This window comes from Eriocheir sinensis, chromosome 30, assembly GCF_024679095.1.
Source record: "Eriocheir sinensis breed Jianghai 21 chromosome 30, ASM2467909v1, whole genome shotgun sequence".
Lineage (NCBI taxonomy): Eukaryota > Metazoa > Arthropoda > Malacostraca > Decapoda > Varunidae > Eriocheir > Eriocheir sinensis.
In genome coordinates, this window is record NC_066538.1 from 7,760,961 (window position 1) to 7,782,425 (window position 21,465).

At 38.3% G+C, this 21,465-nt stretch overlaps 1 long non-coding RNA gene across 5 annotated transcripts in view; it reads left to right on the plus strand.

Annotated features, from left to right (window-relative positions):
• Nucleotides 1-21,465, plus strand: part of LOC127005539 (uncharacterized) — a 231,861-nt gene that overhangs the window by 133,387 nt on the left and 77,009 nt on the right. For all 5 annotated transcript variants that reach the window (XR_007758671.1, XR_007758670.1, XR_007758673.1 and 2 more), the window contains one exon: nt 9,055-9,198. This is a non-coding gene — a long non-coding RNA (uncharacterized LOC127005539). The remainder of the gene's footprint in view (nt 1-9,054; nt 9,199-21,465) is intronic.

Genomic DNA, 21,465 nt, shown 5'->3' on the forward strand with positions numbered 1-21,465 from the left:
TTTTGTTTGGCCTCCAGCGCTGGTAGACATTCATCGTGGGCGTGTTGGGCGGCCCAGCCCTTCAGGCAAGTGTGTAGTGGAGCCATTTTTGTTTGCCCCACTCCCCCCTGCCCCCGAAGCTCCAGGAAGCCCCACTTGATCCTCTTTAGAGAGTTTCGCTAGAGTCCGGGTTGATAGGCGGTCAGCAGGACAACATGTGGGCAGTCTTAGGCCACTCGACGATGACTGAAAATTATCAGCTTGTGGCGACGGGCAGGACTTGAACCCGGGTCCTCCAGGACAACGCGCCCTTACATGGACCACTCAGCCACCGCCGCCCCATTATTATTATTTTTTTTAGGTGCTGCCTATGGCGCCGGTTGGCTTTCTTGAGGGGTCTCTTGGACGGCCGAAGCTCGTTAGTGGCGCAGGCGAATTTTATTTATAGTGGCTGCCGTGATGTATGACTCTTGCTTGGGCCATGCTGACCCCGGTGCTTCTTTTGATCGAAGTCGCTGAAGTTAGGGTTGATTGAAGATCTGGGCAACATTCCGCCACTCGGCGATGGTTGAGAATTGTCAGCGTGCATCGGTGGGACTCGAACGTAGGTCCCCGGGCACACCACGCCCGCACGCACGCTAATAACTCGGCCGCCGCCTTTTTAACTGAAGCAAAGGTCTCAGCCAAGGACACAGCAATAAGGGAATAACAGTTCGTAAAACTCTCGCTTCAGAAACATATTTCTAAATGTCTTAAAAATGCAAATCAAACCGTTACTATTAGGTTATATTTTCTGTTATTCCGTTTTTTACACAATATATCTTCATTTTAGTTTAATCAATTTACTTTTTACATATCTCTGTTGTTATTTCGACTGTGTTGTAAGGCAAAAGGCAGCCGACGAAGGATTACATACATGAAAACGTGATAAAGAAAACTCGCACGTAATTATTATGAAGAAAATTAAGGCAGATCAAGAAGAGCGTGAAAATAGGAGAGATATATTTGCCATTCGCTACCACTATAAAGAAAAAAAAGGCAGATTAAGAACTACATATAAAGGTAAAACTATTCACTACTCGCTGCTGCTAGGAGTAGTGGGCAGACTGAGAAATACATGAGAGCGGAGAAGGAGAAGAGGCGATGACAAGGGAAAGAAAAGAAGGAAGGGAAATAGGAGTTACTTAAGAAGGAAGGAAGGGAGGGAAGGGAAAACAATACGAAAGAAGTAAAAAAAAAGCGAAATAAACAAATACATGAGAAGGATAGGAGAAGATGACAAGGAAAAGGAAAGAAGGGAGGAAAAGGGAGGTTACTAAAAAGGAAAGGAGGAAAATATGATGGAGAAGAAAAAAACTCAATATATAAAAGAAAATACACGAGAGGAGAAGGAAATGTAGGGATGTCAAGGAAAAGAAAAGGAGGGAGGAAAAGGGGAGTTAGCATAGAAGGAAGGGAGGGAACGGAGGACAATATGAAAGGAAAGAAAAAAACGAAATAGAAAATACATGAGAAGAGAAGGAAAGGAGGGGATGACAAGGAAAAGTAAAGGAAAGAAGGAAGGGAAAGGAAGGTCACTAAAGAAGGGAGGGAGGGTAGAGAGAAAAATAGGAAAAGTAAAAAAAGCGAAATAAAAAAAGAATGAAAGGAGGGAATGACAAGGAAAAGGAAAGAAGGAAGGGAAAAGGTCACTAAAGAAAGAAGGGAGGAAGAGTAGAGGACAATAGGAAAAGTTAAAAAAGCGAAATATAAAAAAAGGAAACAATGAAAGGAGAAAATGACATGGAAAAGGAAAGAAGGAAGGGAAAGGGAGATTACTAAAGACGGAAGGAAGGGAAGGAAGAACACTATGAAAGGAAAGAAATTACAAAAAAAAGAAAAATTCACGAGAGAAGGAAAAAAGGGGAAGACTAGAAAAACAAGGGAAACAAAGAAGGGAAAGAGAGATTACTAAAGATGGAAGGGAGGGAAGAGGAAAAGGAAAGAAGTTAAAAAAGCGAAATATAAAAAAAAGAATGAAAGGAGGGAATGAAAAGGAAAGAAGGAAGGAAAAGGGAGGTCACTAAAGAAGGGAGGGAGGGTAAAGAAAACAATAGGAAAGAAGTTAAAAAAGCGAAATATAAAAATAAGAATGAAAGAAGGGAATGACAAGGAAAAGGGAAGAAGGAAGGGAAAGGTGGTTACTAAAGAAAGAAGGAACAATATGAAAAGTAAAAAAATAAAAAATAAAAAATAAAAAATAAAAAATAAAAATAAATAAAAGGAGGGAATGACTAGGAAAAGGAAAGAAGGAAGGGAAAGGTGGATCACTAAAACAGAAAGGGAGGGAAGGGAGAAAACTATGAAAGGAAAGAAGTTAAAAAACGAAACCAAATATCAAATCCAGATCCATAGGCGTCATCATCATCCCCGTTTTGAAAGAGTTTGCTGCGAGGGGAAGAGTTCATGCATAGTTTCAACACCCTTAAAACAATCAGGAGTGCATTTTTTTTTTTTTAATGGAAAATTGCGACTAAAGAAAATTACGATTGTTCACGGCTCGCTTTTAAATGTGTGAATATCGCTAAAACTACAGTAATGATCGGAAGTACTTGTTGTCCCGTGTTATTGTCGGGAAAAGGTCGTTGGAAAATGTAGATTAGTATGTTTTTTTGTTTGGTTTTATTATTTTTCATTTTTGTATTTTTTGCACGTGGGTAATTATTGATTTTTTTTTTATTTGTTCGTTTGTATTTTTTCTTTTCTTTATTTCCATTTATTGTTTTTGTGCCCGTGGATACTTATTTTGGTTTTCTTTATTTTATTTGTTAGTTTGTATTTTTTTCTTTCCTTTTTTTCCTTTTTTGTTTTTTTGTGCCCGTGGGTAGTTATTTAGGTTTTCTTTATTTTATTTGTTAGTTTGTGTTTTTTCTTTCCTTTTTTTCCATTTTTGTTTTTTTGTGCCCGTGGGTAGTTATTTAGGTTTTCTTTATTTTATTTATTCATTTGTATATTTATCGATGTAGTACTTTTTTTACCTCTTCGTTATCTTTTATTCATTTTGTACGAGTTATTAGTGATGGGTTTTTTTCCATTTTTGTTTTGTGCCCGCGGGTAATTATATAATTTATTTTATTTTATTTGTTCCTTCGCATACTTATCGATGTAGTACTTTATCACCTTTTTGTTATCTATTATTTATTTTATATGAATTATTAGTAGCTATTTTTTGGTTACCCGAATTGTTTACTTTTTTTTCTCTTATCTGTTTTGTTTTCATCTATTTTATATTATTTTTTATTTATCTTTTAGTTATTTACTCATCTGTTCAATGTTTTTTTTTTTATTTGCTGATTTATCTATTTTCTTCTTTTTTTGTAATTTATTCATCTATTTATTTATTTTTTTGTATGTGTTGGTTGATCTATTTTTTTCATTTTATTTTTGTCATTTATTCATCTATTTTTTTTTTTGTATGTGTTGGTTAATCTTTTTTACATTCATCTATTTGTTTTTTTTTTGTTGTATGTGTTTGTCTATTTTTATAACTTTTTACTTTTTTTTATTTACTCATCTATTGTTTTCGTCTATCTATCATCTATCTGTTGTTTTTGGTATTTGTTCGTTTATCTATTTTTATCATTTAAAATATTTAGCTATTCATCTATTTTGTTGTATGTTGGTTCATCTATTTTTGTCATATTTATTTTTTAGTTATTTCTTCATCTATTTTTTTTTGTGTGTGTGTTTGTGATGGGCGATTTGTTCCGTTTTACTTGACGCTTTCATTCGTTATATAATCTAGATTTTTATTATTTATTTATTACTCAGCCTTCGTTTTTACCTAGCAGAATTTATTTAGCTCAGCAATTCTTTACTTCTAATCTCTTTCAGTCTTCAGTTTTTTATGTATATATATGAGCTCTGTTTACGCAGCTTTTCATTAGGTTTTTTTTTTCTTCTTTTGCTTCTATTTAATTTAGCCGTTTGTAACTTTGCTTTTTTACTTGCTCTTCTTCATATCTTACTTTCTTCCTTCCCTTTTTATTTACATAGCTCTTTACCAATATTATTCTTGTTCTAATGCATTTGTCGGAACTGTCGTAGTGATGCTTATGGTGGTGATGATGGTGGTGGTGATGAAGGTAGTGGTTATGATAGTGGTGATGGTGATGATTGTGGTGGTGGTGAAAATGGTGGTGATGGTGATTGTGGTGGTGACGGTGGTGGTAGTGGTGATGATGATGATGGTGATGATGATGGTGGTGATGGTGGTGGCGAAGGTGATGTTTTGTTTACGTCTTCTCTCAAGCACTTCACGTCTCTATCATTGTGTTGTCGCTGGCGGTGATGAAAGTGGTGGTGATGGCGGTGGTAATGGTGGTGGTGGTGACAGGAGTTTTATTTATTGGTGGTGATGGTAGTGACTGTAGCTTTATTTTATTTACTGGGTTGGATTCGTGGCACCTGTTCAACCCGTCAGTGGCGCGGGGAAGTGTTTTATAGTGGCGCCATTCTTGCTTGCTTGGCTCACGCTGTCCCCCCCCCCTCCCCGGAGCTGACTGGAGAGTTACATTGCACTTTCATAGCTTTCTTCCATCGTAATGAAGGTCGAAAAAATGTTGGTCACTAATATTTTTTTGGTCCGAGGGTTTGTAATGATGAAACAGATGTTGGTCTTTTAACCCGTCCCCTGCGATTGGCACGGATTTCGCCTTCACTGGTAGCCTGGTAACACATACAGTCCCAGGTCTTTCTCTGCCTCTGTGGTGGATAGTGGAGTGTTTCCCATGTGGTATTGGTATGCTGGATATCCCCTCCCAAGGTGCAGGACTTTACATTTTTCTTCATTGAATTGTAGCAGCCACTTTTTGTTCCATTCCTGTAGCTTGGTGAGGTCTTCCGGTAGGAAATTCGCAGCCAAGGGCTTAATAATTTTCGGAAGTAATGATTTTTTTATGCATATCATCAGGAGTAGAATTATAGCTGAAGGACTGCATAATATTCTTCCTTTTTTTACTACAACGGAGGCAGCTCAGGCAAAAAACGAACATACAAAAAGAAAGCCCGCTAAGAAACAACAAAAAGTCCGCTACTAAATATTGCTGTATCCGCCACTTCTTGAACCAAAGCCCGGGTTGAGAGGCGGTCTTAAGGACAGCATGTGGGTTGCCTTCTGTCCCTGGGCGATGACTGAAAATGGTCGGCTTGTGGCGGCGGGCGGGATATGAACGCGAGTCTCCTGATCACCACGCTGGCACGCCTACCACTCAGCCACCTCCTCCCCAATGTAAGGGCAGTGGTAATGGTGTTCTGGTGTCTGCCTTGAAGGTGTTGTTAGTGGTGATAGTGGTGTAGTAATGGTGGTGGTGGTGGTGGTGACGATAGTGGTGTTTCAGGGTTGCGATGTGATGAAGAGGTAGTGATGTGACGGTGATGATGGAGATGATGATTGTGATGATAGTAGTGGTGTTTTAAAGAATTATAAAGATATTACCGTTGATATTACCATGCCATTGATGATAGTGTATAAGATGTTGGTGAAGATGATAGCGGTGATGATGCTGAAAAATAGGCGATAATGATGATAATGGTGATGATGATAGTGATGCTAATGATAGTGAAATAGATGTTGGTGATGTTGAAGCAGATGTTGGTGATGGTGATGAAGGTGGTTGTGATGATGAGTGTTACCAAGTCATCACCAAACATCGCCGCCACCCTTCATCCCCGTCTCACCTGTACGCGCTTCATTACCTGCAATCAGCGCACAGGTAAGGACGCTCAGGTGAGTAGCGGAGGAGTTAACGAATGGGGGGGATCATGTCCAGGTGCTGAGCTTAATGAATGAGTAAATTAAAGGTAAACAAGGAAAAGACAAACATATAAGAAAATCATCACGATATATACAGAAAAAAGTTAAACAGGGAAAAATTGATCAGTGTTGCTGCGTATATATAACAAAATAATAATAAAGAAGAAATAAGCAAAGAACAAAATATTATTGCTACATGTAAAGAAAAAATGTTAAAACTGAAAAAAAAGCTCAAACTAGTGTTGCTGTGTAAAAAGGAAAGATTAAAAAGAAATAAAGAAGAAATAAATAAAGATCAAAATATTATCGCTACATGTAAAGAAAAATGTTAAAACGAAAAAATAATAAAGATCAAACTAGTGTTGCTGCGTAAGAAGGAAAGATTAAAAAGAAATAAAGAAGAAATGAACAAAGATCAAAGTGAATATTATCGCTACATGTAAAGAAAAATGTTAAAAAGGAAAAAAAAGATCAAATTAGTGTTGCCGCTTCAAAAGGAAAGATTAGTAGGGATAAACGTAGATGGAAGTGTTGTCGTTGAATATTAAGAGAAGAAAAAGAAAATTATGTAAGTATGTAAACAAATTAACCAGTCCAAGCAGCCGGCATTTTTTAAGCTGCCTCATTTATCATAGAAAATGTTGTTAGGTATAAAGAAAAGTGAGACAAGTATATATGAGTATGAAAGAAAAAGAAAGATTCAAATTGTCGATAAGTATAATGAGAAGTAAACGTAAAAAGATACGAAAAACTTACATGTTTAATATAAAGAAAACTTAGAGAAAAACAAACAAACCCAAATACTGTTTCTACATATAAAGAAAAGTAATAAAAATAATTAGTATGAAAAAAACAGTTCTAAAAGTGTGATTAAATATGAGGGAAAGAAAATAATATCATTAAAAAAATCTAATTATGACCATTTATGTTATAGCAAAAAAGTTTAAAGAAAGAAGAAAAAACAAGTAAAATCAATAAGTTCTTTAAGGTTTATTATTCAAGTAAAGAAAATAATTAAAGAAAAAAGGAAACATAAGATTAATTGAAGTCACAGTTTGTTTTGACGGTTGTTTTACTGCTTCTGTGGACGGTAACTAAGTTGTATTATTGTTTTTTTTGCCTTTGTTTATTTTTATCTTTTTATTCCTACTAAAACTTATTATTTTATTATTTTATCATATACTTATTTTTCTTTGTATTAGTTTTTTTTTTTTTACAACAAAGGAGACAGCTCAAGGGCACACACACAAAAAGAAAATAATAATAAAAAAAGCCCGCTACTCGCTGCTCCTAAAAAGAATCCAAAGAGGTGGCCGCAAGAAGGGTCAATTTCGGGAGGAGAGGTGTCCTGAGGTGTTCTCTAATTCCATAGTTCCGCCCAGTCATTTTTCTTCTTATATTCTTAATGAGCTTTAAATGTCCGTATTTAATGTATTTTATGATCTGTTTTTTTTTCTGCTTGATTATCTCTTCATTATTCGTCTAGGTTATCATTTTACCGGTCCATATAAGTTTTTTCAAGTCATTTAATTTCATTCACACGTATCATTCCACTATATATTTACATTCTATTTAGCTTTTTTTCTCATTATTCATATGTTAGAGAGCATTATTTTCTCTCATATTCTCGTAAGTTCAGTTTTCTTAGCGAGTCTTGAGGTTATTTTTGCCGACTAAACAACTATGACCACAGATGTTGCGCCGACTAAACGAAACTTTCCGACTAAACAAATGTATTACAAAATCCTACAACCTGCCGCTGCTGTTACCCGGCGGCTTGAGAAGGGTCTGTTGTGTAGGTGTGTTCTGAAAAGGGGCAACTATTTTTTCCTGCTATTTTTTATTTATTTTTTTTATTTTTATCATTTCTGTTGTACCCGTTTGGAGGGCTTCTTTTTTTTCCTGTTTGTCGGATGAGTGTCAGAAGTTCAGCTATGTTTTATTTATACTCATCTATTGTTTTCACCTGTACAATTTACCTGTCTGGAACTCCTTATATTTATTTTCTGTGAACTTTTTGAGCCAATGTTGTGATAGTTTGTTTTCAAGTATTTCTTTTAATCTGCTTCTACTAGTTAAGGTTTCATTTGTATAATTATTGACCTGCGAAATGGTATGCCTGTTAATATTTAAGTTTCGATTTATTATTATTATTTAGGTCATTCGTCACTTTCAAATAATTAAGTTCACAATTTTGTTTCACCAGTTAACCCACACAGGCTTCTGTCCTGCAATTTACATGTCTGAAAGCTTTTATACTTTTTTTGCTGTTAATGTTTTTAGACTGTGTTGAAATGGCTGGTATCAAGTATTTCTCATAATCTCCCTCTACTAATTCAGGACTCATTTATATAAGTTTCGACATGTAAAATTGTCCACGTGCTGTTTTCTTTCTTTTATTATTATTATTTAGGTGATGTGTGATCAAATAATTTAACTTCCCATTTTTTCCACCTTTCTAATCCTATTTTTCACCTGTTGACAATTTTTTTCTCACCTGTCGACTCATCAAGGCTTCCATTTTTTCAGTTTACCTGTCTGGAACTCTAAACTATTTACATTTATTTTACGTAAATCTTTTGAGGCAATGTCGGGACCTTTTTACCGACCTGCATGTTACTTGTCAATATTCAGGTTTCAAAACCACCTTTATTTACGTCATTTGTGATTTTTAAATAATATAAGCACATCATCTTCTCATCTGGCTTACTAAGGCTTTCGTATGTTTTATTTACTTGTCTGAAACATAATTTTTTTACGTGTATTTATCTGTTAATCTTTTGAGGCAATGTTGGGGTCTATTTGCCGACCTACGTATATTTCCCATGAATCTTCTGAGGCAATGTTGGGATCTATTTACCGACCTGCTTCCCTTTCTACATTTATTTCCCGTGAATCTTCTGAGGCAATGTTGGGATCCATTTACCGACTTGCTTCCCTTTTCTACATGTATTTCCCGTGAATCTTCTGAGGCAATGTTGGGATCCATTTACCGACCTGCTTCCCTTTTCTACATGTATTTCCCGTGAATCTTCTGAGGCAATGTTGGGATCCATTTACCGACCTGCTTCCCTTTCTACATTTATTTCCCGTGAATCTTCTGAGGCAATGTTGGGATCCATTTACCGACCTGCTTCCCTTTCTACATTTATTTCCCGCGAATCTTCTGAGGCAATGTTGGGATCCATTTACCGACCTGCTTCCCTTTTCTACATTTATTTCCCGTGAATCTTTTGAGGCAATGTTAAGATCTTCATGCTAACCTTCTCACCTACCCACAGCCGATGAAGACCGAAGACTCGTTACAAGCAGAAGCAATTGCAGTGTCTTGCGTCCAGCTGAGACACACACCTTCAGCGCCATCTCTCATTCACTCCCAGAAACTCCGAGGGAACGTCAGTGTGTCATCGGAGCCCCTCGTTAAGGTATCCGTTGTTTTAATCCCTCTCTCTTTTGGCCACTCCTCTCAACTCTTTATAGGAGCAGTGATTTGCGGGCTTTTTTTCATTATTGTTTTTTTTTTTTTTGCCCTTGAGCTGTTTCCTTTACTGTAATAAAAAAAAATTCATTGTCTCAGCTTCAAGAAACATAAGAATAAGTTAAAAATAAGAATATATAAAAAACAAGAATCAGAATACGTAAAAATACAAGATACATTAGGTTTGGTAAGATACGTATGGCTATAAGAATAAGAATACATAAGAACGTAAGAAGGTAAGAACGTAAGGAGTCTGCAAGAGGTCATTTAGTCTATATAAGGCAGCTCCTGTAAACCTAACCCCCCCTAACCTCACTTCTAACCATCTAACCCTACCTATTACCATTCAACCCCACCTAACCCACCCTATCACCACCTACCCATCCTATCCATGACCTTATCTAACCTTCTCTCTTTTTTTCAATCATATTGGCACTCACCCCTGTAAACCTAACTCAACCTAACCTCACTTCTCACCACCTAACCCTACCTATTGCCACTCAACCCCACCTAACCCACCCTATCACCACCTATCCTCCCTATCCATGACCTTATCTAACCTTCTCTCTTTTTTCTATCATATGGGCACTCACCCATGTAAACCTAACCTAACCTCACCTCTCACCACCTAACCCTACCTATTACCATTCAGCCCCACCTAACCCACCCTATCACCACTTACCCTCCCAATCAATGAACTTATCTAACCTTCTCTCTTCTATCATATTGGCACTCACCCATGTAAACCTAACCTAACCTCACCTAACCCTACCTATTGCCACTCAACCCCACCTAACCCACCCTATCACCACTTACCCTCCCTATCAATGAACTTATCTAACCTTCTCTTCTTTCTATCATATTGGCACTCAACCCTGTAAACCTAACCCCACCTAACCTCACCTCTCATCCCCTAACCCTATCTATTACCACTCAACCCCACCTAACCCACCCAATCACCACTTACCCTCCCCATCCATAAACTTATCTAACATTCTCTCTCCTTTTTCTATCGTATTGGCACTCACCTCATGACTGCCGAGCCTGTGCCACTCATCCATCATTCTGTTAAACCAATTCTTCCATGTGTTCTTGTTGAATCTGGATATATCTTGAACCTTTTACTACTACTACTACTACTACTACTACTACGTGTCCTACCTGGCTCTCTTACCTGTGTACCTGTTAAAGAGATGAGTGTTTGCAGGTGAGTGTGGTGTTTAGTGTGTGTTTTCCTGGTATTAATTTTCCTGTTGATGATACTACTAAAGAAAGAAAAATGAGAGAAGGAAATAAAAGAAAGGAAAAAGATAGAAAAAAGTGAATGGGAAAATAAAGAGTATATAGTTAAAAAAAATAAGAAAGGATAAATGAGAGAAAGAAGTGAATGGGAAAATGTTAAAAATATAGTTAAGAGAGGAAGGAAAAATGAGAGAAAAGGTGCATGGGAAAATAAAATAAAAATAGCTAAGAAAGAAGGAAATAAAGAAAGAAGAGAATTGGAAAAAAAGAAAGTTGAGAAAAAAAAAAAGAAGAAAATAAATAATGAAAGGGGGAATGAAAGAAAAGTGAATAGGAAAATAAAAAATAAAAAGTTAAGTACCACCGGAAAATAAATCATTATCAACACCACTTATCTTCTTTGCCTTACTTGATTTATTATGTATTTTAGTCAGTATTATTTCATTCATTATATTTATTTTTTTGAGTGTTTAAGTCATCACTCACCACTTGAAAATTAATGGAACGAAATAATGACGAAGAGAAACGATCGACAGTTAAAAGACATAATCTCTCTCTCTCTCTCTCTCTCTCTCTCTCTCTCTCTCTCTCTCTCTCTCTCTCTCTCTCTCTCTCTCTCACCTTGTCTTCATTTCTTTCTCTCTGTCGCTTTCCTCTTTCTTTACTTTTTTTCTGTTCTTTTCTTTCCTCCTGTTTTCCTCCTTCTCCTTTTCCTTTACCTCCATTTAATACACTTGTTTCTCATTTATCGTTCACCTTCTTTCTCTTCCTTCTTCCTTCCTACCCTTTCCTACCCCTTCCCTCTCTCTCCCGTATTATTGGGTGAAGTCTTAAATAATTGGCCGCGGTTCGTTCATAAAGCAGTTCTATTTTGACTGTTAGTGTTTCGTATAATTTTGTTGTCCATATTAAATTATTTTCCTATTGATACGCGGCTATTTATTATTATGATTCGAGTGTTGGTATTGATTTGTTTTTAATTGGGATACTTGATTATGGTTTATTTGTTTGTTTGTTTATTTGTTTATTCATTTTAACGTACTGTGGAAGTTTGTCATTTTTATTTTATTTTTTTCCTTTTAATTGGTATTTTTCTTTGTTTTTGTTTTCGTAGTTCATATTTTCTTTATTTTTCACGTTTTTTTGTGTTGCCTGATCATAGTTGTTGTTGTTGTTGTTGTTGTTGCTCTTCTTCTTCTTCTTCTTCTTCTTCTTCTTCTTCTTCTTCTTCTTCTTCTTCTTCTTCTTCTTCTTCTTCTTCTTCTTCTTCTTCTTCTTCTTCTTCTTCTTCTTCTTCTTCTTCTTCTTCTTCTTCTTCTTCTTCTTCTTCTTCTTCTTCTTCTTCTTATTATTATTATTATTATTATTATTATTATTATTATTATTATTATTATTATTTTCAACTCTTTCTTATCTCTTCACTTTCTCTCCTCTTCTCTTATCTTTCATTTTGACGTCGCAGTTTGAATGTGTGTGTGTGTGTGTGTGTGTGTGTGTGTGTGTGTGTGTGTGTGTGTGTGTGTGTGTGTGTGTGTGTGTGTGTGTGTGTGTGTGTGTGTGTGTGACCCTGTTTTTTTTGGCGCCGTGTTGACGAGGCCACACACACACACACACACACACACACACACACACACACACACGCAGATATACAAGTGTCTAGACCAAGCAATAAACAAACAATAAACAAACAAATAAAAAAATATATATACAAAGAAAAATGTAGTACGATTACATCTATAATATTACCCCCCATCACCCCCTTCCCCCCTTCCCCATCACCCTGCCCCCTCCCCCCTCCCCCCCCTTCCCCATCACCCTGCCCCCTCCCCCCTTTTCACCCCCAGCGAGGAAGGATGAGTTGGAGAGGAAAAGAGAATTGGAGGGGAGGAGGAGGGGAGTGAGAGGAAGAGAGAGGAGGAGGAGGAGGAGGAGGAGGGAAGAGGGGAGGGAAGCGGAAGGTAGGAAATAGATAGGAAAGAAACCGAAGGAAGGAACAGAAGGGAAGGGAATGGAAGACGAAAGGGTCAGGAGAGAAGGGCAGAGGAAGAAAGAGAAAGAAGGGAAGGGAAGGAAAGAGAGAGCGAGAGAGTAAAGAAGGGAGAGGAAGAAAAAGGAAGAAGTGAAGGAAGAAAGAGAAAGAAGGGAGGGAAAGAAAGAGAGTAAAGAAGGAGGGAAGAAAGAGGAAGAAGGAAAGGGAAAGTAGGAAAAAAAAGTTAAGAAGAAAGAGAAGAGAGAAAAAGAGGTTAGGAAGCATGGAAATAATGGAGGAAGGAGCAAAAAGAGAAGAGGAAAAGAGGAGGTGAATGAAAAAGAAAAGGTGGAGAGAAGGGAATGGCCGAAAGGAGGAAGAGAGGAAGGGAATGCGAAATGAATAAGAAGGAAAGGAAGAAGAAAATGAGGAAGAAGAGGGAAGAAGGAAGGGAATAGGAGAAGAGAGGTAGAGAGAAAGAATAAAATGTCGAAAGAGGGAAGGAAATCGAAGGAGGAAGAAGGAAGGGGAGGAATGGGAGGAGGGAAGGGGAGGGAGTAAAATTGGAGTTTACGTGTGTACAAAATGGCGGACATGATTTTTGTTTTCTTTGTTTTCTTCTTTGTCATTATTATTATTATTATTATTATTATTATTATTATTATTATTATTATTATTATTATTATCTGTTATGTTGACTGGTATTATCTCTTAAAACACGATACGAGAGAGTGAGAATTACATAGAATTACATAGAAAATCAGACCACACAGACCCCATGGTGAGAGAGAGAGAGAGAGAGAGAGATCTAATTTTACTTTAATACACACTAAAGATAATGATTTTATACACACACACACACACACACACACACACACACACACACACACACACACGCCATGGGGTTACCTGGCTGTGATGAGGCGGGACAGGTGGGGTGAGGGGGAGGAGGAGGAAGAGGAGGAGGAGGAGGAGGAGGAGGAGGAGAAGGAAAATGGAGAAAAGGAGGAGGAGAGGAAGGTGATAGGAAGGAAATAGGGAGGAATGATAATGAAGGAAGAAGGAGATGAGGAGAGAAGGAAAGAGAAGGGAGGAAGGGGAAGAAAGGGAGAGATAGGAAGGGGGACGGGGAGGAGAGGAGGAAGGGAGTGGAGAGAGGGGAGGGGAGTAAAATCTAAAGGGGGGAAGGGGGCGTGATAAGGGGAAGAGTGGGGGGGGGGAGGGGATGTGTAAGGGGGAAGGGGGACAAAACGTACACATGTAATACACTTATGTTTCAAGTCATGTGCGTTTAGACACGTACATGTAAGTTATGTGTACACGGGAAGGGATATTGAGTTTTTTTTGTGCGTGTGTGTGTGTGTGTGTGTGTGTGTGTGTGTGTGTGTGTGTGTGTGTGTGTGTGTGTGTATTTTTAGCAACGCAATTATTATTTTGTTTTCTTTCTTTTTTCTCTTTTTTGTTTTCTTTTTCTTGTTCTTTTTATCATCATCATCATCGTTTTTTCTTCATTATCGTCATCATCTTCTTTTTCTTCTTCTTCTTCTTCGTCTGTTTTTCTTCTTATTTTTCCTTTTTATCTTTTTTTCTTGTTCTTTTATTATTATTATTATTATTATTATTATTATTATTATTATTATTAGTAGTAGTAGTAGTAGTAGTAGTAGTAGTAGTAGTAGTAGCAACATTATACTAAGGAAATTTAAGTTGAAAGAAAAAAATAACGGGAGAGAGAGAGAGAGAGAGAGAAAGGTAAAGTAATAGAATGAGACCGAATTAGCTTCTCAAGGACTTCCTCTTCCCTCCTCCTCCTCCTCCCCTCCTCCTCCTCCTCCTCCTTTTCTTCTTACCCTTTCCTCCTCCTAGTTTAATTACTCCAGCTCTACCACTTTTTCTTCTTCCTGATCTTTTACCCTTTTCTCTTCCTCCTCCTCAATTTCTCTCCCTTCTTCCTTCGCTTATCATCTATTCTCTTCTTTCTCCTATTCCTTCTTCTCTCTATTTCTCCATTTTGCTCCCTTCTTCTAGCTCCTCGTCCTTCTCCTCTTCATGACCAGTTTTTTTCCTCCTCCTTGTTCTCTTTCCCTGTCTTGTCCTTCGCCCTCCTATCTCTCTCTATTCCTCTCTATTCTTTCTCCTCGTTTTGTCTCTCCTCCTCCTCATGACTCCTGTTTTTTTCCTCCTTCTTGTTCTCTTTCCTTGTCTTGTCCTTCGTCCTCCTCTTTCTCCGTTCCTCTCTATTCTTTCTCCTCGTTTTGTCTCTTCTCCTCTCTCCCTTATTCCTCTTTCTCCGCTTCATACTCACCATTATCAGCCTAGTTTTCTGTCTTTTCTTATTTTCTCATCTCCTGTTTCATGTTCCTCCTCCTCTCTTCTCTTTTATCTTTCTACTTCTCTTTTTCCTGCTGCTCCTCCTCCTCCTCCTATAGTTTATTTTCTTATTCTTATTTCCTATTATATCCTCTTCCTTAAGAACAAACGTAGGAGTCTGCAAGAGGCAGGTAGGCCTGTACAAGGCAGCTCCTTTGAACCTAAGCTCCTGTGAATCTTACCCCACCTAATATCACTGTCCATGAATTTATCTAATCTTTTTTTGAATGTGACAATTATATTGGCGCTCACCACATGACTGCTAAGCCTGTTCCAGTCATCCACCACCCTGTTAGTAAACCAATTTTTGCCTATGTCCTTGTTGAATCTGAATCTATCTAGTTTAAACCCGTTACTACGTGTCCTACCCGGTTCTCTTACCATCAGAACCTTATTAATATCCCCTTATTAAAGCCCTTCATCCATTTATAAACCTCTATCAAGTCACCTCGCACCCTTCGCCTTTCTAGAGAATGCAAGTTTAATTGTTTTAGTCTTTCCTCGTATGGCAAGTTTCTTAACCCCTGAATCATCTTAGTCATTCTTCTCTGTACCGATTCTAACAATTTGATATCCATCCTTTCTCCATCTTCTCCTCCTTTCTCCATCTCCTCCTCCTTTCCTTAATATGTTCTTCTACTCCCCTTCCTTAAGTGTCTCTCTCCTCCTTCTCTTTCTATTTAATTTCCTTCTCCTTCTGCTCTTTCATTTATTTTCTTACTCTTGTCTCATATTTTATCCTTATCCTTCTTTCGCTCATCTATTTCTTCCTCCTTCTTTTTCTCTTCCCCTTTTTACTCTATCGTTCTCCTCCTCCTCTTTATTTTATTTTATTGTTTTTATCTGATTTTATCCTCTTCTCTTATTATATTCTTCTACTTCTCTATTTTTTTCTCCTCCTCTTCCTACTGTGTCTTTCTCCTCCTCCAATTTCATTCTCCTCCTCCCCCTACTTTTTCTATTTTATCCTCCTCTTCCTCTTTCTTTTCCCCTCTTCCTCCGCCAAGTCGTACGTCTGGCAGCGTCGCGTGGAGCTGGCAACACTGTCGTACCGCGTCCCTCACCTTAAATGCCTCTAATGACTGGCGGGTGTTCACTGTCATACTTATTAATAATTGTTCTCCCCTTGTCTTTTTTTTTTTGCTGTTATTTATCATCCACGTTTGTCTTTTGTATCGTTAATTCTTTTTGTTTTTGTGTATGTTTGTTTTTTGTTTTTGTTTTCATTTCCTCTTCCGCCCTTTACTTATTCTTTCAATCTTTTTTGTTTTTCTTTCTTTTTCTTTACTTTCTTTCCTTCTTTCATTTTCTTTATTTTCTTCCTTTCTTTCCTTCTTTCTTTTCTTTTTCTATCTATCTACTTGTCTATCTTTCTTTCCTTCTTTCCTTCTCTCTCTCTCTCTCTCTCTCTCTCTCTCTCTCTCTCTCTCTCTCTCTCTCTCTCTCTCTCTCTCTCTCTCTCTCTCTCTCTCTCTCGTGTAGGAGGGAGGGGGAGATAGAAAAAAGGAAGAAAAAAAAATCATCACATTTGAAATAATTATATGCAAAATTTTCACCGGAGAATAAAATTAATCAGGAAAGAGAACATTTAATAAGGAAAATAAAGGAAAGGGGAAATTGGATAAATACGAGTTATAAAGAAATCTGCGAAAGAAAATCAGAAAAAAATGAAGATAGACGAGCAAGTAGATGATTGAAAAGGAGAGGAAGAAATGGAAAAAAAAGAAAGGAGAGAAAGGACTGAAGAAATAAAAATGGAGAGAAAGAAGCATGGAAAGAAAAAACGAAATTATAAAAGGGCAAAAATAACAAGAAATAAAAAAAATCTGATCAAATAAACAAAAGTAAAAAAAATACCATAGCCAAAAAAAGCTTGAAAACAAAATCAACAAAAAAATAAGACAAAACAAAAGTAGTATTGAAGAAAAAAAAAAAAACATCACTATTTAATCTTTATAGCAAAATGGAGGTAAATTAGGTGTTGAGGGAAGGAAAAAAATGGAGAGGGAGGGGGGAGGGAGGGAGGGGAGGGAAGGGGAAGGAAGGTAACCTGTAATTAGGGGACAGATGCGGGACAGGTGATTGGGGAGGAGGAGGAGGAGGAGGAAGAGGAGGAAGAGGAGGAGGAGGAGGAGGAGGAGGAGGAGACTCGTGAGATAAAAGGAAGAGGAGAGATGAGGGAAAACTGACTAATGAGAGAGAGAGAGAGAGAGAGAGAGAGAGAGAGAGAGTCACACATGGACCACCAAGACCACCCGGTGTAAAAACAAACAAACAAACAAAGAAGTAAACAAATACTCAATATCCTGGGTTTTTTTTTTCTCTCCATTTCCTCTCCATCATTCTTCCCTTCCTCCTTCCCTCCCTCTCTCTCTCTCTCTTCCTCTCCCTCCATCTCTGTCTTCCTCTCCCTCCGTCTCTCTTCCTCTCCCTCCGTCTCTCTCCCTCTCCCTCTCTCTTTCCCTCCCTCCCCCCCTCCTTAAGTTATTACCAGTGGCGTAGAAATATAAATAAATGTCGTTAATAAACAGTAAGGGATAATTTACACATACCATTTTCTTTCGTGCTTCATTTTATTCCAATTTTATTTTATTATTTCGGTTTCTTTTGATTTTCCTTTTTTTTCATTATTTTCTCTTGTTGCGGTGTTTTTTCGTTGTTTTGTTATGGTTGGTTCTATTTATTTCTATTTTTTCATTGGTTTTCGTTCGTGTTTTTAGTAATTCTGATTTCAATTCTTTTATTCCTATTTTTTTTTATTTTCCTGTTTCACAATTATTCATTCCTTTTATTTTTTTGTTTTCTATTAATTTTACCTTGTTTTCTCTCAACTGTTTATTCCTGTTATTCATACTTCTCTGTTTCACTTTTTTTTTATTCAAACCTATCAATTTCTTTTCCTTTTAATATTACTTTTTTTTGCTTTTTCTCATTCCCTCACACTCCCTCACTCCCTTTTTTCTTCTGTCTTTCCATTCCCTCACACTCCCTCACTCCCATATTCCTTCTCTCTTTCCGTTTCCCTCACACTCCCTCACTCCCTTTTTCCTTCTCTATTTTCATTTCCCTCACACTCCCTCACTCCCTTTTTCCTTCTCTATTTTCATTTCCCTCACACTCCCTCACTCCCTTTTTCCTTCTCTATTTTCATTTCCCTCACACTCCCTCACTCCCTTATTCCTTCTCTCTTTCCGTTTCCCTCACACTCCCTCACTCCCTTATTCCTTCTCTCTTTCCGTTTCCCTCACACTCCCTCACTCCCTTTTTCCTTCTCTATTTACATTCCCTCCACTCCCTCACTCCCTTATTCCTTCTCTATTTTCATTTCCCTCACACTCCCTCACTCCCATTTTCCTTCTCTCTTTCCGTTTCCCTCACACTCCCTCACTCCCTTATTCCTTCTCTCTTTCCGTTTCCCTCACACTCCCTCACTCCCTTTTTCCTTCTCTATTTTCATTTCCCTCACACTCCCTCACTCCCTTTTTCCTTCTCTCTTTCCATTCCCTCACTCCTCCTTATTCCTTCTCTCTTCCGTTTCCCTCACCTCCCTCACTCCTTTTCCTTCTCTATTTTCATTTACATCTCACTCCCTCTCTCCCTTTTTCCTTCTCTATTTTCATTTCCCTAACACTCCCTCACTCCCATTTTCCTTCTCTATTTTCATTTCCCTCACACTCCCTCACTCCATTTATCCTTATCAATTTTCATTTCCCTCACACTCCTGCTCCCTTTTCCTTCTCTATTTTCATTTCCTCCACTCCCTCACTCCCTATTTCCTTCTTTCTCTCTCCATTTCCCTCACCTCCCTCCTCCTTATTCCTTCTCTCTTCCGTTTCCTCCACTCCCCTCACTCCCTTTTCCTTCTCTATTTTCATTCCTGACACTCCCTCACTCCTTATTCCTTCTCTCTTTCCGTTTCCTCCACTCCCTCACTCCCTTTTTCCTTCTCTATTTTCATTTCCCTCACACTCCCTCACTACCTTTTTCCTTCTCTCTCTCCATTTCCCTCACACTCCCTCGCTCCCTTTTTTCTTCTCTCTTTCCATTCCCTCACACTCCCTCACTCCCTTATTCCTTCTCTCTTTCCGTTTCCCTCACACTCCCTCACTCCCTTATTCCTTCTCTCTTCCGTTCCTCACCTCCCTCACTCCCTTATTCCTTCTCTCTTTCCGTTTCCCTCACACTCCCTCACTCCCTTTTTCCTTCTCTCTCTCCATTTCCCTCACACTCCCTCACTCCCTTATTCCTTCTCTCTTTCCGTTTCCCTCACACTCCCTCACTCCCTTTTTCCTTCTCTCTCTCCATTTCCCTCACACTCCCTCACTCCCTTATTCCTTCTCTCTTTCCGTTTCCCTCACTCCCTCACTCCCTTTTTCCTTCTCTCTCCATTCCCTCACTCCCTCACTCCTTATTCCTTCTCTTTCCGTTTCCTCCACTCCCTCCTCCCTTTCCTTCTCTATTTTCATTTCCTCCACTCCCTCACTCCCTTATTCCTTCTCTCTTTCCGTTTCCCTCACACTCCCTCACTCCCTTTTTCCTTCTCTATTTTCATTTCCCTCACACTCCCTCACTCCCTTTTTCCTTCTCTCTCTCCATTTCCCTCACACTCCCTCACTCCCTTTTTCCTTCTCTCTCTCCATTTCCCTCACACTCCCTCACTCCCTTTTTCCTTCTCTCCATTTCCCTTACACTCCCTCACTCCCTTATTCCTTCTCTCACTCCGATTCCCTCTCACTCCCTCACTCCCTTTTTCCTTCTCTCCATTTCCCTCACACTCCCTCACTCCCTTTTTCCTTCTCTCCATTTCCCTTACACTCCCTCACTCCCTTTTTCCTTCTCTCCATTTCCCTTACACTCCCTCACTCCCTTTTTCCTTCTCTCCATTTCCCTCACACTCCCTCACTCCCTTTTTCCTTCTCTCCATTTCCCTCTCACTCCCTCACTCCCTTTTTCCTTCTCTCCATTTCCCTCTCACTCCCTCACTCCCTTTTTCCTTCTCTCCATTTCCCTCACACTCCCTCACTCCCTTTTTCCTTCTCTATTTTCATTTCCCTCACACTCCCTCACTCCCTTATTCCTTCTCTCTTTCCGTTTCCCTCACACTCCCTCACTCCCTTTTTCCTTCTCTATTTTCATTTCCCTCACACTCCCTCACTCCCTTTTTCCTTTTCTCTCTCCATTCCCTCACACTCCCTCACTCCCTTTTTCCTTCTCTCCATTTCCCTCACACTCCCTCACTCCCTTTTTCCTTCTCTCCATTTCCCTTACACTCCCTCACTCCCTTTTTCCTTTTCTCTCTCCATTCCCTCTCACTCCCTCACTCCCTTTTTCCTTCTCTCCATTTCCCTCACACTCCCTCACTCCCTTTTTCCTTCTCTCCATTTCCCTTACATTCCCTCACTCCCTTATTCCTTCTCTCTTTCCATTTCCCTCACACTCCCTCACTCCCTTTTTCCTTCTCTCCATTTCCCTCACACTCCCTCACTCCCTTTTTCCTTCTCTCCATTTCCCTTACACTCCTTCACTCCCTTTTTCCTTTTCTCTCCCCATTCCCTCTCACTCCCTCACTCCCTTTTTCCTTCTCTCCATTTCCCTCACATTCCCTCACTCCCTTTTTCCTTGTTCTCTCTTTCTATTCCCTCTTCGTCTCCTTCTCCTCCATAACAATTACTTGACTTACAATGGTTGGCGCCAGTAAGGTATCTGCTACAATTCTTTTTTACCAACTTTATTTCATTTTTTTCATTCTCGTTTTATTAGTTGTATAAATTTCCCTCTCTCGTACTTTGTTCATATTCTACAACATTAACTAATTTCTTCATATTTGTTTTCTCTATTTTATCTACTCTTTGCATTCTTTTTCTACACTATAATTTTTCTATTTTTTTTTTGTACAATACAGTTTTATATACAATCGTAACCAAATTTTTTTTAACTCCAGTTTAATTTCCTTCTTTATCTTTCAACTCTACAATCATATTTAGTTTTTTTTCTCATCTGCAGTCTTATTTACTTCATTTGTATCTACTCTTCAATCTTACGGAAAACTTGCCGTCACCTTGTGTCCATTTCTACATTATGAAATTGATGCAGAAGCGAAGGAAATGAAGCTTCCAAGGATTAGAATGTTTCGTTTATATTTCAGTTTGTTTCGTGTCATTTATATTTTTTTTATCACAAAATAAAACCTCATTGTTTTACATTTCACTTAACATGTTTTTTTTCAGATTTTTTTTATATATTTTTTTTACTTTTCTCCTTAATGAATAAATAATACCTTGTTTTTCAAATTAAATCAGTCATATTTTTAAAGGAAGAGGAGAAGGAGGAGGAGGAGGAGGAGGAGGAGGAGGAGGAGGAGGAGGAGAAGGAAACATGGACAAGCAGGCCACGTGGATATGTTCAGTTCACTCCCGAAACAGTAAAGTGCGGGTTAATGCGATTTTTAAAGGAGTTGATTGCTTCCGCACTAACCACTCCTGCAGGAAGGCTGCTCCAGTGGCGGACGACTCTGTTCGGAAAATAACTCCTGCCGATATCCGTAAAGCATCGCTGGGCTTAAATTGTTTTAAAATTGTTTTTTGTTCGCGAGTTAGTTTGTAGCGTGAAGAGTGAAAAAGTACAAAGTACAAA